Source organism: Panthera pardus, unplaced genomic scaffold, assembly GCF_024362965.1.
Source record: "Panthera pardus isolate Hobbes unplaced genomic scaffold, ASM2436296v1 HiC_scaffold_6, whole genome shotgun sequence".
Classification (NCBI taxonomy): domain Eukaryota; kingdom Metazoa; phylum Chordata; class Mammalia; order Carnivora; family Felidae; genus Panthera; species Panthera pardus.
The window spans coordinates 92,206,078-92,221,181 of NW_026526991.1; the positions used below are offsets into that span (position 1 = coordinate 92,206,078).

The 15,104-nt window shown below is 37.0% G+C and overlaps 1 protein-coding gene across 4 annotated transcripts in view; it reads left to right on the forward strand.

Moving 5' to 3' along the window:
• The window catches only part of EPS8 (epidermal growth factor receptor pathway substrate 8), a 187,741-nt gene that overhangs the window by 55,733 nt on the left and 116,904 nt on the right, over positions 1–15,104 (forward strand). For 3 of the 4 annotated variants that reach the window (XM_019452083.2, XM_019452084.2, XM_053895742.1), the window contains exon 2: positions 3,777–3,847. The gene's annotated coding sequence lies outside the window, so the exon portion shown is untranslated. Of the gene's footprint in view, positions 1–3,776; positions 3,848–12,468; positions 12,541–15,104 lie in introns of those variants that run through there. The other variant, XM_019452082.2, reaches the window with a different exon arrangement.

The window sequence follows — 15,104 nt, forward strand, 5'->3', positions numbered from 1 at the left end:
AGGAGACATATGTGGTGGTTTTTTTTTTTTTTTTTTTTTTTTTGATACTAGTAGCTGTTTTGCCTCCATACTTGAATTCATTAGGAGTTGCACAGGATGATATTTTAATTGCCGCTTTATATTGGTTTATTCTCTGGAATGAGTCTACAAAGAAAAACTCCCCCTCATGTACTATTTGTTTAGCTAATTGTATAGTTTATATGAAAGAGTTTGGATAAATGCTTCATTCTTTATTCCTTTCTGAATTTTCATTTTTATTTTTTTAATTTAAAAGATTTATTTTTTTATTTTTATTTTTAAATATAATTTATTGCCAAGTTAGCTAACATAAAGTGTTTACAGTGTGCTCTTGGTTTCAGGAGTAGATTCCCATGATTCATCGTTTATATACAATATCCAGCGCTCATCCCAACAAGTACCCTCCTCAATGCCCATCACTTGTTTTCCTCCCCGCCCCACCATTAACCCTCAGTTTGTTCTCTGTATTTAAGAGTCTCTTATGGTTTGCCTCCCTCTCTGTTTGAAAGTATCTTTTTCTCCTCCTCTTGCCCCATGGTCTTCTGTTCAGCTTCTCAAATTCCACATATGAGTGAAAACATGATATCTTTCTCTGACTGACTTATTTCACTTAGCATCATACCTTCCAGTTCCATCCATGTTGTTGCAAATGTAAGATTCTTTCTCATTTCAAGTAGTACTCCATTGTATATATATACACCACATCTTCTTTATCCATTCATCAGTTGATGGGCATTTATGCTCTTTCCATAATTTGTCTATTGTTGATAGCACTGCTATAAACGTTGGGGTACATGTGCCCCTATGAATCAGCACTCCTGTATCCTTTGGATAAATTCCTAGTAAGTTTCAGAATTTGTGATAGTAGGAGTCATTGGGGAAATTTTGACATATTTAAGCAAAGCATCTGGAGAATATAGAATAGTTATAGAACCAAATCCTAAACATGAATTGATAAACTAGCAAAAATGGAAAATTGGTTTTGAAGGAATATGAAAGTGTTAATGATTATAGCTGTTTTTAAAAAATGTTTATTTATTTATTTTGAGAGAGAGAGCATGCACGAGCTAGAGTGAGCAGGGGAGGGAGCAGAGAGAGAGAGGGAGAGAGAGAATCCCAAGCAGGCTCTGCTCTGTCAGCACAGAGCCTGACGTGGGCCTTGAACTCACGAACTTGAGATCTTGAGCCAAAATCAAAAGTCAGATGCTTAAGTAACTGAGCCACCTAGGTGCCCTGATAGTAGCTCTTTTTAAAGCAAACAATGTGTGGTGCTTTGAGAAGTACACCTTCTATAAGAGTACATCTTTACACGTTTAGTACACTCTTAGGTATGCAGTGATGAAAAGCATGGATTCTGAAGCCAAATTTCCTGTATTTTAATTTTGGTTCTTTACTTACTGGTGTAACTTTGGGCAAGTTATTTACAGTCTGCATGCCTCCATTTTCTTAATTTTAAAACAGGATAATAATAGAGCCTTCATCATAGGGTTGTTGTTGAGAACTGAATGTGTTCATACATGTTAGGCCCTTATAGCTGAGTATAGCTATAAGGGCCAATAAATTCTCAGTAAATATTAACTGATCCTCTTGTCAATAGTTTTCATTGCTATTATAGTGGAAAGGAGGGAGGGAATTTCTGATACTTATCTTTAATCCATGTCATAGTTTTACTTTTGATATATTTTTTTTCTCATCCATTTTATATATTCCAGCCTTCTTGAAGTCACACTTATGACCCTTACTGAATTAAAGTGTCTAGGCATTGCACATCAATGTGCAATAATGTTGCACGTTGGTAACATCATAAAAAGAGAAACAACCAAATATTATATGTCTCTTGCTTATACCTCTGTTACACATCTAAATAGTATTAAAATTTAATTATATATGTGGTGGTGTTTTCTACTGAACTGTGAACCTTATGAGGGGAGAGACTGTTTAATATAGTGCTTGGTTTTAGTTATGAGGCCTAAGTCCCTAATATTTGCTCATTTAACTACATTAACATTTCATTTATCAGGTTTGCCTAATAATATGCTTTCCAAGTTCAAAATAAGTGCATTTCCTAGCTATATACTTCAGAGTTAATTCTGAAGTATATTATAATTCTGTATATATAATTCTGTAAATATTAGAATTTTATTTATTTTTAAACTGTTAAGTTGGTAATTTTTCTTCTAAGTATCAAGTCCTTTTTAGTCTTCTTAAACAGAATGTTACTTATTACTATGCATACTATTTATTTGGATCGTAATATAGTGTATCCTTGAAATTAATGTATGCATGGGTTCTATGTCAAATATTCCAAGGATGCCTTATACAGTTTTTCTTTCCATTGTGTCATAATCTCTCATTACAATCTACCAATTTCTTTCTGCTGTTGTTTCTTTCTGTTAACCTCTAGTAGTCCTAGCTCCCCAAATTCAGATTTAATGCTTCTGATCAATGCTTCTCCCTGCTGTGGATTGATTTGACTACCAAGTTCATTAGAACTTTTTCTACAATAAGATTTTAAAAGATCTAAACTGAGCTTCAGGGCATCTTCCCAGAGTCAAATGCAGAAATTTAGCACGTAGATGATGTGGCATCTATTTCACTAGCCATGTAACTTTTTAATTTACTCTTTGACATTGCTGAGGTTGTCATTTATGTGTGGCCTCTAGGCAAGTGAGATTATATTATATTAGGATATGAACAGAAGAATGAGGTGCTGATCTTCAGTGTTTCCATGCTGATACAGAGTTGGGATTTCTGTTCGAACTCCTGTACTCCAAAGTCCGTTCTCATTGCTCTTAGAGTCACATGTCAAAAAAGTCCATACTTGAATTATTATAGTTCTTGAACATTATATGGTATTACTTATTGTTTTTTATTTACAGCACAAACTCTTTATCTTATTTAACTTAAAAAATGTTTTTAGTTGTTTTTGAGAGAGAGAGAAAGAAAGAGACAGAGCATGAGCGGGGGAGGTGCAGAGAGAGGGAGACACAGAATCCAAAGCAGGCTCCAGGCTCTGAGCTGTCAGCACAGAGCCTAACAGGGGGCTCAAACCCAAGGACTGTGAGGTCATGACTTGAGCCGAAGTCGAACACCTAACCGCCTGAGCCACCCAGGCGTCCCATGTCTTATTATTTAACTTAAAATTTTTTTTCACACATATGGATTCGCTAAATATCTGATGGATAGGTACCTGCTGAAGATATATATTATTATATATCAGTTATTATCAGTGATATTAATATCAGTGATATTATCAGTTACACAGATATAAGTCCTTTGATAACATGCCCTTACAATCAATGTTGGGGTGTGCATTTTAAATGTTTGTTTATAGACCTTGAGCTGAATATATAGGTCCAACTATATATAGGAAAAAATTGAATATGCCTAATATACATATAGTTTGTAAACTGCTAGGAAAATGTTAAAAGTTGCAAAATAAAGTACCTCTGAGGCATTTGGTCCATTCAAATCCTAGTGTAATAAGTCTTAGAATTGTAGTTCGTTTGGAAGTTAGTACTTCTCAGAGTTACTGCAATGCAGGACTAAATCAGAGGGCGTGTTAATATGCCGATCCCAATATTTGATCCCTTATGATTTCTTTCTTTTTTATCTTTTCCATCCATATAATTTTTCACTACATAAAGAGAACAAAAAATTTAAAAGAGAACATACCTGTTTTACGCAAAAACGACTGCTGCTTTCATACTGTGCTTCAAAGTGGAATTTAATTTGTATTCACTTATTTTTATGTACAGGTCATCTTTAACACAGCTCTCGTTGGACTGAAGTGGAAAAATGAGAATTGGAGCATATTTTCATTTTTGAGGTGAGTCCACTTGTAGAGAGATGAGTGTATTTCAAGCTATCTGCTGTTTCTCAGGAAATTTTGACATTCGCATGTACTCTGAGAAACACTACAGTTACACATGAAGTGCTGAGTGTGAGCCTGAGAGTCCCGGGCTGAATCTAGGGCTTGCCCCTGCCTTCATGCCCAGTCCTGCTGCAGGGGCCGTTGGTGTGGTGCCCTGCTTACTTGACTTCTTTGTGTCAGTTTGCCTGTTTTTAAAAGAGGGATGATGGGACTGTTGACTCAGCTTACCTTCCAGATTACATGTTTTGAAAATAAATTGAGATCATGGATATGTAAGTGTTTCATTAAGAAAAACGGTAGGTAGAGGTACTAAAACTGTCAACTGTCAGTAAGTTCAATGGGTCTTAACAGTTATATGCATAGAATCTTTATGAGTATGAAATTTTGGATGTTACTGTAGCCTACTAGCAGCGGAACGGTAGGAAGACTGTGCCATCTTCTATATTATTTCTGAGAAAAATGGCAAGCACAAAAAGAAGAGGGGAAAGTAAGAGGAGGAAGAAGCAGCAGAGGAAAGAAAACAAAACCACTTGGGTGGCTTGGAAAGTACTGGCATTTTTAGAATTAAAAATGTCTTTATTTACTGGGATGTATTTGAAGGAATTGTTAATCTGTGGATTACTAAATGCATTTTCTTTGTGTGTATGTGTGTGAAACAAAGTATTATTAATAATAGTTCAGATGTACTGAATTGTTCACTTTAAAAGGGTGAGTTTTATGGTATGCAAATTATATCTCAATATTTAAATGCATTTTCTATTAAAAACCTGTACACATTATTTTCAATATTTTTATATTCTGTATTTTACATTCTTGATGTGGGGGAAAAAATCTAGTTCTGATTTTTCTCTTCCTTGGGGTTTTAGCCATTCATCTGGATACCTTGGTATAGGTGATCTGAGGCTTGCTTGAGTAATACTGAGTGGGTGTTTCTTTTAGCTTCATAAATTTGTTTGTTTTGTTTGTCTTCTTAACTTCCTTTATTTCTCTTGTTTTTCTTCAACTCACCCGGCACACGTCATGTCTTTATCTGTTTTTGGGCTTAGGATTTGCACATAACCTTTTATTCTGGGTGTCCCAAATTGTATCCTGAAGCTTTTTAAAGGTGCCAGGATACTATTTAGCAATTGTGGTTATGATATTTCTTTCTAGTAACTATGTTTTAAGAGTATTTCCTTATATCTTGGGAGAGAAATACCGGTCAGATGGTAGTAAAATTACCGTCTTCCTGCACTCTGTCTTCAGATATTATGGATTCTAGTGCAGTGGCTGTTGCTGTAGCTAGATCATTTGGTTATCTTTTGTCTAACATTGCAGTTGCTCTCATACAATGTACTTACTCAGTTCCTTGTTGAATGACTGCGGGGGCGGTGTTCAAGGTCCCTCACAGCCATCAGCCACCTGTCTTTTAATCTTCAATCCGGTTTCAACAGTTTTAATTCTCTTGCTCTAACCTCTAATTTATTGCTTGGCTGAGTCATCTAGCAACTACTTTTGTGCTCTCTTAATACAATTGCCAGTCATATTCTTTTGTATTTTTAAGAAATGTTGTTTGTGACTTACTAAACAACTGGCTTATTTAGTTCCAACTAAAAGTCATTTCTTTGGTTTCCCCCCAAAAAGTAATTGACCAGTCTAAAGAAACATAATCGTAGAGGGGTTTTACCAATTGCCTTTTTATCTAGATAGTGCGTGTAGGCTGTAGGAGGAAAGCCTGTTCACAGCTTTCACCATCCAACACTTGTAAAATTTAGGACATGTAGTCTCTTGAACCTCAAATTTTATAGTTGTAAAGTAGGTATAGTGTTACTGACATCATAGAATTGTAAGGATTGAATTGAGATAGCATACAGAAAGTGCTCAATACAGTATGGAGCACAAATTTGTGCTTAGGTAGTTATTGTCATTGGTGATTCATCCTCTTCCTGCAATTTGTTATCATCATTGTCATGGTTGTGAGATGAAGCCCAAAAGGAGTTTTGTACCAGTGAGCTAGAGACACAATGCAGTATTGACAAAAGTCTGCTGTTGAAATTGTGTGTAGATATGGATTCTTTGATACACCCTTCGTCTTCGTTACCATGAGAAGGTCCAAGCCTAGAGGTAGGTCAGCATGTGTAAGATTACTAGAGACTTACAGAAATGGGTTAATTGGTAGCTAATGAGCTGTTTCTGAGAATAGCACTAGAGTTTTAGGAAATACACAGTTTCACTTCAGACTTAGCCCTTGGAAGTAAGCAGTTATTTAAACTGTTTACCTTTGCAGAAACAATACACTAAAAGTATTAACCACTTAAAAATTTTACCTTTTTCAGTATGTGTTTCTGTTTTTTGGATATGATGAAAAAATTCAGCTACCAAGTCAGATTTTAAAGAAGAGACATATATAGCAATTAATCATTCAGCTTTCTTTTGCCTGCATACAGGCACACTTTATTTTCTTTCATTTTAGAGTGTGAGCATACAAGATGTCGGGATGAGATAACAGCACATCAGGTGGCTTCTTGCTATCAGTTTGGGGATGATTGAAATTACTGACACATAAAATGCAGTGAAATCTTTTTATGCAAGAATACCAGAAAAAACAGATGTTTCTATTTGGAAAATACCCTAGCTCTTTGAATCTTTGGTGTGAGGTTTGCATGAGGTGAGAAAGACCTGAGTGTGTGAAACATTTAAAATGGTGAAAAGTTTGTTTTAAAGTTTTATATTCTGAATTTAACTCTTAAAACTATTTTGAAAAGGGAATAAATATTTCCAAGATGACAAAGATTCTGTGCAGGGGATTTGATGAAATCAGCAAAAAATTGGGGTAACAAGATTATTCTATCCAACAAGGATTTATTTCCAGATGATATAAAGACAGGCTTTTAAGATACCATAAGATATATTGTTGACTGAACTTTCTGCCTGAGATGCATTTCTGAAATGAGTAAATGGAATATTTAAATGTCATATGTAAACTTGTCATTTGTGAATCCATTTTTGAAGCAATACTTAACGTCTAATAGACCTTTTGTGCAATTAAAGAGTTTCTTAAAAAAAGATTCTCATATTTACATGGAGATAAGGGAGGTGATGCTGTTTGTCTGTATTTTTGTAGTTATATGGGAAGCGTAGTTATTTTCTGAGGAGGGGTGAAGGCAAGGAGGAGCATGCTCTATTATAACTTGAGAATGTGGTCACTATGGGGAATATGGTGTGGAGTCCACCACAATCAGAGACCAACTAAGACTGGTACAGATTTGTTGTGTGTCTCATTATCAAGTTTATAATTCTCCTTAGTAAACCAGGAAGCAAATGTAAAGAAGGTTGAGTAGTACTAGGCCACAATGAAGATAAAGTCTCTGCCCTCAAAAACTTCATAGTTTCCTTTACAAAATAGAATGTTCTGTCTTAAAGTCCCCGAGTTTCTAGGCTCCCTGTAGACATGAACAACCTAGTTCCAGTGTATCCTATTGAATCTCTATTTTTTTGATCATCTCCAAGTACTTAGCTCAGTGTTTGGAATATGCATTGATTAAATTAAACTGGCAATATGGAATCAAATGCTAAAGGGAAAGGCTGTGCTGTTATTTTTATTTTTTTATTTTTGAGAGAGAGAGGCAGAGAGAGAGGGAGACAGAGGATCTGAAGCAGGCTCTGTGCCATTAGCCCAGAGCCCAATGCAGGCCTTGAACCCATGAACCAGGAGATCATGACCTGAGCTGAAGTTGGATGTTTAACCAACTGAGCCACCCAGGCACCTCTGTGCTTTTATTCTTAATAGTGGCTAACATGATGTAGCTCACCTTTAGAGGAATCACACTGGTCTTCTCCTCAAAAACCATGTAACAAGAAAAGAATATAAAGTGAAATACTTAAAGTTATGGGAAAACCATGGAGTGCCTGGGTGGCCCAGTCAGTGATGCATCTAACTCGATCGCAGCTCAGGTCTTGATCTCAGGGTTGTGAGTTCAAGCCCAGCATTGCACTCCATGCTGGGCATGAAGCCTACTTTAAAAACAAAACAAAAACATTATGGGAAAACCAAATCCAAACCACCAGTCTAGAATTCTGTATCCAGGAAAGTTATCCTTCAAAAATGGAGACATAAAGACCTTCTGAGACAAAACAAGGACAACACCGCACTGGGAATTTGTCACCAGTACACCTGCCTTGAAAGAAATGTTAAAAGAAATATGATTTGTAAATATTCTAGTCTGTGGCTTGTCTTTTTATGTTTTTGTGTTTTTTAGCATATTTTTACCGGCTTAAATATTTTGCTCCCAAAGTTTGATATCAAAATATATTGTGCTTTAACTGTTTCTGGAAATAGTATCTCTGAAATGACTGTTTTCAGTAAAGCTTACTTAAAATCTTAGATATAGCATGATTAGGCAGTGGGGCGGGGAGTCAGGTTACATTGCAGGACCAATGACAGACTGCTGACATCACCATGAGTTTTGGAGCAAAAATGGCCTAAAAGTTGTCCTGCGTTGGGCTGAAATGGCCAAATGTCTGTACCCCCACCTTGATCACTCATTGGTCCTGGGCCTCCCTGGGAAGGGCATGACCTTGGGCTTGGTAGCTTACTGCCCCTGAGGCAATCCCTCAAAGGGCTGATTGCTCAAGGCTGTCTGCTGACTGTACAGCCAGCAGCTGGGACAAGGAATCATTCCTTGAAGGGATATCTGGGTGGCACCTCTCCAGGTCTACCTCAGATCTGTAGGTCTGGGGCCCATTTTATGTTTGGTAAGAGGCCCTGTAGATCTGGGGCAAGAGGACTCTCATAAATCTGTATATGTGGACAAACCAGCGTTCCCTTAGCGGAGTCACCTGCAAAGCAAAGGGCTCAAAAGCAGAGCTTGGGGAAACAGTTAAAGGAACTAAGTACAAAAAACAGTAACGAAAGTATAAATCTTAGATTTGTAATGTTCTTTTGTGTTCAACGCATAAAGCAGAACTATCAGACTTAAATTTTCACGCAAAAAGGTATGTGCTTTCCTAAAGTAGATATGGTGCCCTGAAGAGACATGCCTGACCTTTGAAATTCAATTAATGACTCAGCACCTGGAAGGATGTTCCTGATTATTGTCCTGGTGCTTTTGTAACATCCTCTGTGGTTCTTTGCCTGAGGAGCAGATTACCTTACCATGCATCAGGAGTCAATATTAAAAGGGCCACTGCTGTAGTTTCTGTAAGCTTCATCTCTTGGACTGTTATTAGTTTGGTACAGGGCACTGATTAAATTATATACATGCATATACCCCCAAATCGCTGCCTGGTTTGAAAATGGAATCTCTGAATTGGCTTCTGTGTCTGTTTTAAGAGTTATTACCATGGGAATGAATAGTCTGCTTAGTTTTATAGTTGGCATGGTTCTTCCAGGTTAAGTCACCTGTGTTTTCTTATGACCAGTTGGCCACACTAAAAAAAGCAAGTAGTTAGAATGCAAAACTAGTGATTTAGTAGAATTAGCCACATCAATGCTTTTAATCTGTTGATTATTTCCTTTCATGCTAATCAGCAGGGGTTTCCTTGGTTCGGTTTTAAACTTGTCCATTGCAATCAGAACGGGCGGGGATTTGTTATCCTGTGCTGTAGTTGTGAACTTTTCTTCATTTGTTGAAACATAATGGGGGAGAGAGAAGAAAACGGACAAAAACATCATGATAAAAGAAACAAGGTTTATTCATTTTTAATTTTCTTAATTCTTACTTTTGCTTAATTTTACTCTGTCATCATTTCATATACTTTGCTTTACTGTATGTACATAAACTGTGGCAGTGGATCAGCTGTTTTAAACCTGTAGGTTTCTACAAACATTAATTAAGGTATTTCAATTAGGTTTACAATATAACACACGAATGAAGAGGGGCGAATACAAGCAAAACAATGAATTGGGGGTAATGATTTGTTGATTTGGAGATAGACACACACATACACGCATGCACGCACTATTTTGCCTAATGGCCAAACTGGATATGATAAGAGTTTCCTGCTTGGGGTCAGTGCTCCTATAGCGAACCCAGTTCTGTACAGCCCGAGATCTTTAGGAGTTAAATCAGCTGGGAAAACAATGAGAACCCCAGATGCCACAGGCCTTGTGAGATTTAAACAGTAAAACTGTAGTTACTTGTGTATAACTCAACTTTACACAAATTAATAAGATTTCCTGAGTGGAATGAGGATTTAAGAGAGCTAGTAAATTTCAAAGCCTGAAAAAATACCACATACTGAATTATAGTCTCATCTATTTAATAATTTAAATCTGAGGAGTCACATATGCAACAAAGTTTAAATTAGTTCAGTTCTGGTTATGATACATCCTCTTTAACTCATGACTCAGTAATCAAAATGATTTTCCATTTAATTAGTTGCAGTTGAAGAGATTTTTCTCTTTTATCTCTACATCATTAATAAAATTATAGGGGTGCCTGGGTGGCTCAGTCAGTTAAACATCCAACTTTGGCTCAGGTCACGATCTCATGGTTTGTGAGTTGGAGCCCCATGTTGGGCTCTGTGCTGACAGCTTGGCCTCTGGACCCTGCTTCAGATTCTGTGTCTCCCTCCCTGTCGGCCCGTCCCCTATTGGCACGCTCTCTCTCTCTCTCAAAAATAAACATTAAAAAAATTAAAAATAAATAATTAAAATTCCAATCATTTCTGCTTCTAGGATGACTATATAATTTCATTGATACCTAATATAGTACACACTACATAATAGTGTTACTATAAGTATTTATTTATTCCTTCTTTCAGGAGGCAAGGAGAGGCAGGATAATTAATCACCAATTTGCATTAAATAAATTAAAGGAGAAAGCTATACATTGTCACTTCAAAACCTGCCTCTTATTGCTATTTAACTGTTTTGAGGAATGCCTACTGTATCACTAATGTGTCCAGCACGAAAACATCCTGTATGTGTGTATGCATGTATATACATATATATGTATTTTTCTTCACTCCTCGCTGTCACTGTATAGACAAACAGGCTTTTGACAAAACCTGGCACTTCCCTCTTGACTGTTTTTCATAAATCCACCTGGCACGTATTACTGTAGAACTTTTGTTCTAGTTCTTTTCCTGACTTTGGCACATATTTGAATTCGGAGCCAGTGCTGCCTTTTCCAGGTGATTTGTTTGTAAGATGTTTTTTCCTGAGAAGCCACAGGGACTGAACTTCCTATCCCGTAGGTGAATATGAAAATCGCAGCCCTCTCCCCCAAACCCACCACTCTGCCGTCCTTGACAGTAATGAACCCTCTTCTTTCTTGATGTTTTTCTGTTTGTATTCTTTTCAACTTGTCTGTCATGTGAAAGAAAACAATCCTCCTTGCTTTATCAGGCTCTTCAGTTTTTTTGGGAAATTGTCTTCAGATATTAAACTCCCCACGAAGGCTTTCTCACCTTACTGGAAAAGAAGTGACAATTTGCTTCCTGAAACCTTTTATTTATTCAGTTTTTATGTAAACTGACTGACTCCTCACTGGTCATCCTATTAAAGTCTTCTGATCTTTTGTTTATACACAAGTGTGATTTCATTAGATTTATGTGGTGTTCAATGTTTATGCATATACCTGTGCTACTTGTATGCTTTTAGCGTGTATATGTACTTCTGTAATACAGATTAACCTGAAGGGCAGTCTGTATTTAGAGTGTGTGTTTATATCTCTAATACAACCTAAAGGGAGAATTCTACATTTTCTATGAGCAAGTCAGCACACTGATGGGTTCAGGACAGGCTGCCCCAGAATATACCACTTTGGCATAACGATTATTGTGGATTAAAGTCACTTAAGAAACAGCCTGTGCCAGAAGGACACTGACCCTCTTCTCTCCCTCTGAAAGCAGGAATTAAATTCTCCGTGTGAAGGGTACCCCCCCTGCACCTGGAGAGTAAAAAGCATCCTTATTTACCAAAGAGAGGGAATTCAAGTCTGAGAAGCTTGTATAAACAAACCTTGTTACTGCTTCCTTACTAATTTCCTACCACAAGCACAAACCCCTTTGTCTTGTCATTTCCTCACGAATGTACTTTTTCTTTGTCTAAAAGATGTAAAATCTCCTTGTTTTGGCGATTTCTTTGAAATTCATGTTTCTTTGAGCTCCCATATGTATGAATTAATTTTGTTATTCTCCTGTTCATCCGTTTTATGTCAATTTGTTGTTAGACCAGCCGGAGAACCTGGAAAGGGACAAAGGAAAAGTTCTCCTTCCCCTTCAGTACTCACCTGAGACAAATTTCAACAAATGTTTAAGACACTGTTTATTGACAGAGCTTATGAATTTTTAAAATTCATATTTCCCCCCTCATTTGTATTTTTTTTTTCTTCATTCATCTCTCTGTTCTTTGTTGGTGAATCAGGGCTGTTGTAATGAGATTTCTACAGGTCTGAAGTCCAAGGTCAGTACCGAGTAGTGGGTAAGGAACTGTGTGACTAAGAGTTGCTAGTGTAACCCCATTGTATAATTTTTGATAAGGTGACAAAAGTCAAAGAATTAATAACGTAAGTGAAAGTGCTATGTAAACTATATACTGTGTGTGCCCACACATCCTCTGAGAGTGATTTCAGTCATTGCAAAGCTAGTGGTAGAGATAAAGCATGTTGCTGCTGTAATTACTGGAAGTCCCTGTGAATGAACTTGGTTTGGAGATCTAGCAGGTAAGTATAAGATCTGCTGGTTTATCCTGATTTATTGGTGTGGATCCCTGGGCTAGTGGTATCCTAATAGAATGCAGAAGAGTATTTGCCTCGAAGTAAACAAAGTAGATGTTTTTTATGTTCCCTAACAGGATGCCTATGTGATCTTTTGTTTTGACATCGAATTTTATTTCATTGTTAAATGAATCAAAATGATATAAGACTCATTATTCTAATGCATCTTATGGTATTTTAGTTTGGGAGGGGGGGAAACCTTGAAGACTGATACGTTTTAACAATAAAGTAGTATCTGTTCCTTGGAGATACTGGCTTGTCTGTAAACAAGCCCCCTTGCAAAATGGAGCAAGACCAGCCAGGAAAATTTTGTGTGGGAGTTATGCATATGTATGTGTCTTTCTACAAGATGCATGTAAAAATCTAAAGAGCCATGTAACCCCCTATTCAACATGTACTTATTATGCTATAGCAGCCAAATTTTAAAGTAGGATTATTGCTGATTTGAATTAATTTCTGTATTTATAGATATAGAAAGCTTTTGCCAAAACTTATTGACAGTCAGAAAATCTGCCTTGTTAGCATCTTAGTCCTTCTCTAATGTCGAAGTCAGTTGATGGAGACTTTTTGGTGGTATTTGAGACAATACCATACATGTGAAGTGCACGATTTATCCCAGGAGTCTTGGATAAGGATTATATTTTGACACTAAGTTCTGAAAGTTCATGAGCATTAGAGAGGGACTGACTGACCCTTGGGTGATATTTTGATTCCTTATTATGAAACCATACAGCTTTTCTGTTAATGAGTACTGTAATATTCAAAGTCAGTAGGAAGTTAAGAAAGAATGACAACAGGCATCCTTACAGAAATGAAATAATGCTTTAATACTAGCACAGCCAACATATTGGTTATCTTAAAATTGAATTCTGTGTTTGCAGTAAAAATTAAGTTGTGCCCTCGTTGAGATGGAAGAGGTTAAGAGTTAGCATTAAGTTAATGTGTAAGTTTTTTCTTCTGCAGTATAAAATGATCTTTTTTTTTGAGAGAGAGAGTGTGTGTGCATGTTGGAGAGGAGCAGAGGAAGAAGGAGAGAGAGAGAGAATCCTTTTTTTTTTAAGTTTATTCTGAGAAGAGAGGTCGCGAGCGAGTTGGGGAGAGGCAGAGAGCGACGGGGGCAGAGAGAGAGAGACAGAATCCCAAGCAGGCTCCGCACTGTCAGCAAGGACCAAGCACCATGCAGAGCTGGAACTCAAACTGTGAGATCATTACCTCAGCCGAAGTTGGATGCCTAACCAACTGAGCCACCCAGGTGCCTGGGGGAGAGAGACAATCTTAAGCATGCTCCATACCCAGCCTGTAGTCCAACACAGGGCTCAGTCTCACTACCTTGAGATCCTGACCTGAGCTGAAATCAAGAATTGGACCCTTAACCAGCTGAACCACAGAGATGCCCTGCAGTATAAAATGATTTTAACTTGGGAGTTGGTCAACAGGCACTTTTGGTTTTGGATTAAATGTAATTAGAATAATCTAGGCAGGTATATAAAGAAAGTTTTACCACATGTATCAGATTTATAAAAAGATACACAAATGTGGTTGTTAATTTAGGGAATCATGTCTGATATTCTTCATATATATATATATATATATGAATAATTTATTGTCAAGCTAGCTAACATACAGTTTATACAGTGTGCTCTTGGTTTTGCTGGTAGATTCCCGTGATTTATCACTTACAAAGAACACCCAGTACTCATCCCAACAAGTGTCCTTCTCAATGCCCATCAGCCATTTCCCCTCTCCTCTGCTCCCACCCCATAAACCCTTAGTTTGTTCTTTGCATTCAAGAGTCTCTTACGGTTTGCCTCCCTCTCTGAAACTACTTTTTCCCCTTCCCTTCCCCCATGGTCCTCCATTAAGTTGTCTCAAGTCCCACACATGAGTGAAAACATACATCTGTCTTTCTTTGACTGACATTGTTGAGAGTACCAAAAGACCTAACCTACTATCTTTTCTTTTTTTTAATAGATGTAGAATAGGTCTACATTATAGTTTTCTAACTTAGAACTTGACACTGAGAACCTCAATGCAAGGTGTATGTTTATTTTGGTCTAGAGGAAAAATGTTATGCATGTTTGTGTCTTGTACATACATAATAAAAAAAACCCATGCTGGTAGCTAACAGAATGAATCCTATTGATCTCAACGAAAAAGTGAAAAATCAGCAAGAAAAATTTGAGGTTAAGGTTTTAGTGAAAGATCACTGCTGAACTAAGAATGGCATAAAAAGTTTTTTCTCCTTCAAATTGGGATAGATTTTTACAAGTGATATACATATAGTTTTGATGAGAGTATAAGTATAGCATCTGTGGAGTGTAGGGGAGGAAAAAGTTTTCCTCAGCTCTCTTAGGGTCTCTGGATCTGTAAATTAAACTGACAAAGAAGGATTAATAGGAGAAAAGAATACAGATTTATTTAATAGAAGGTTTTCATGAGATAGGAGCCTTCATAAAGAAAGGAAAAAGGAGGCCTGAGTATTTTTATCTAGGTTAGATGAAAACTGATCA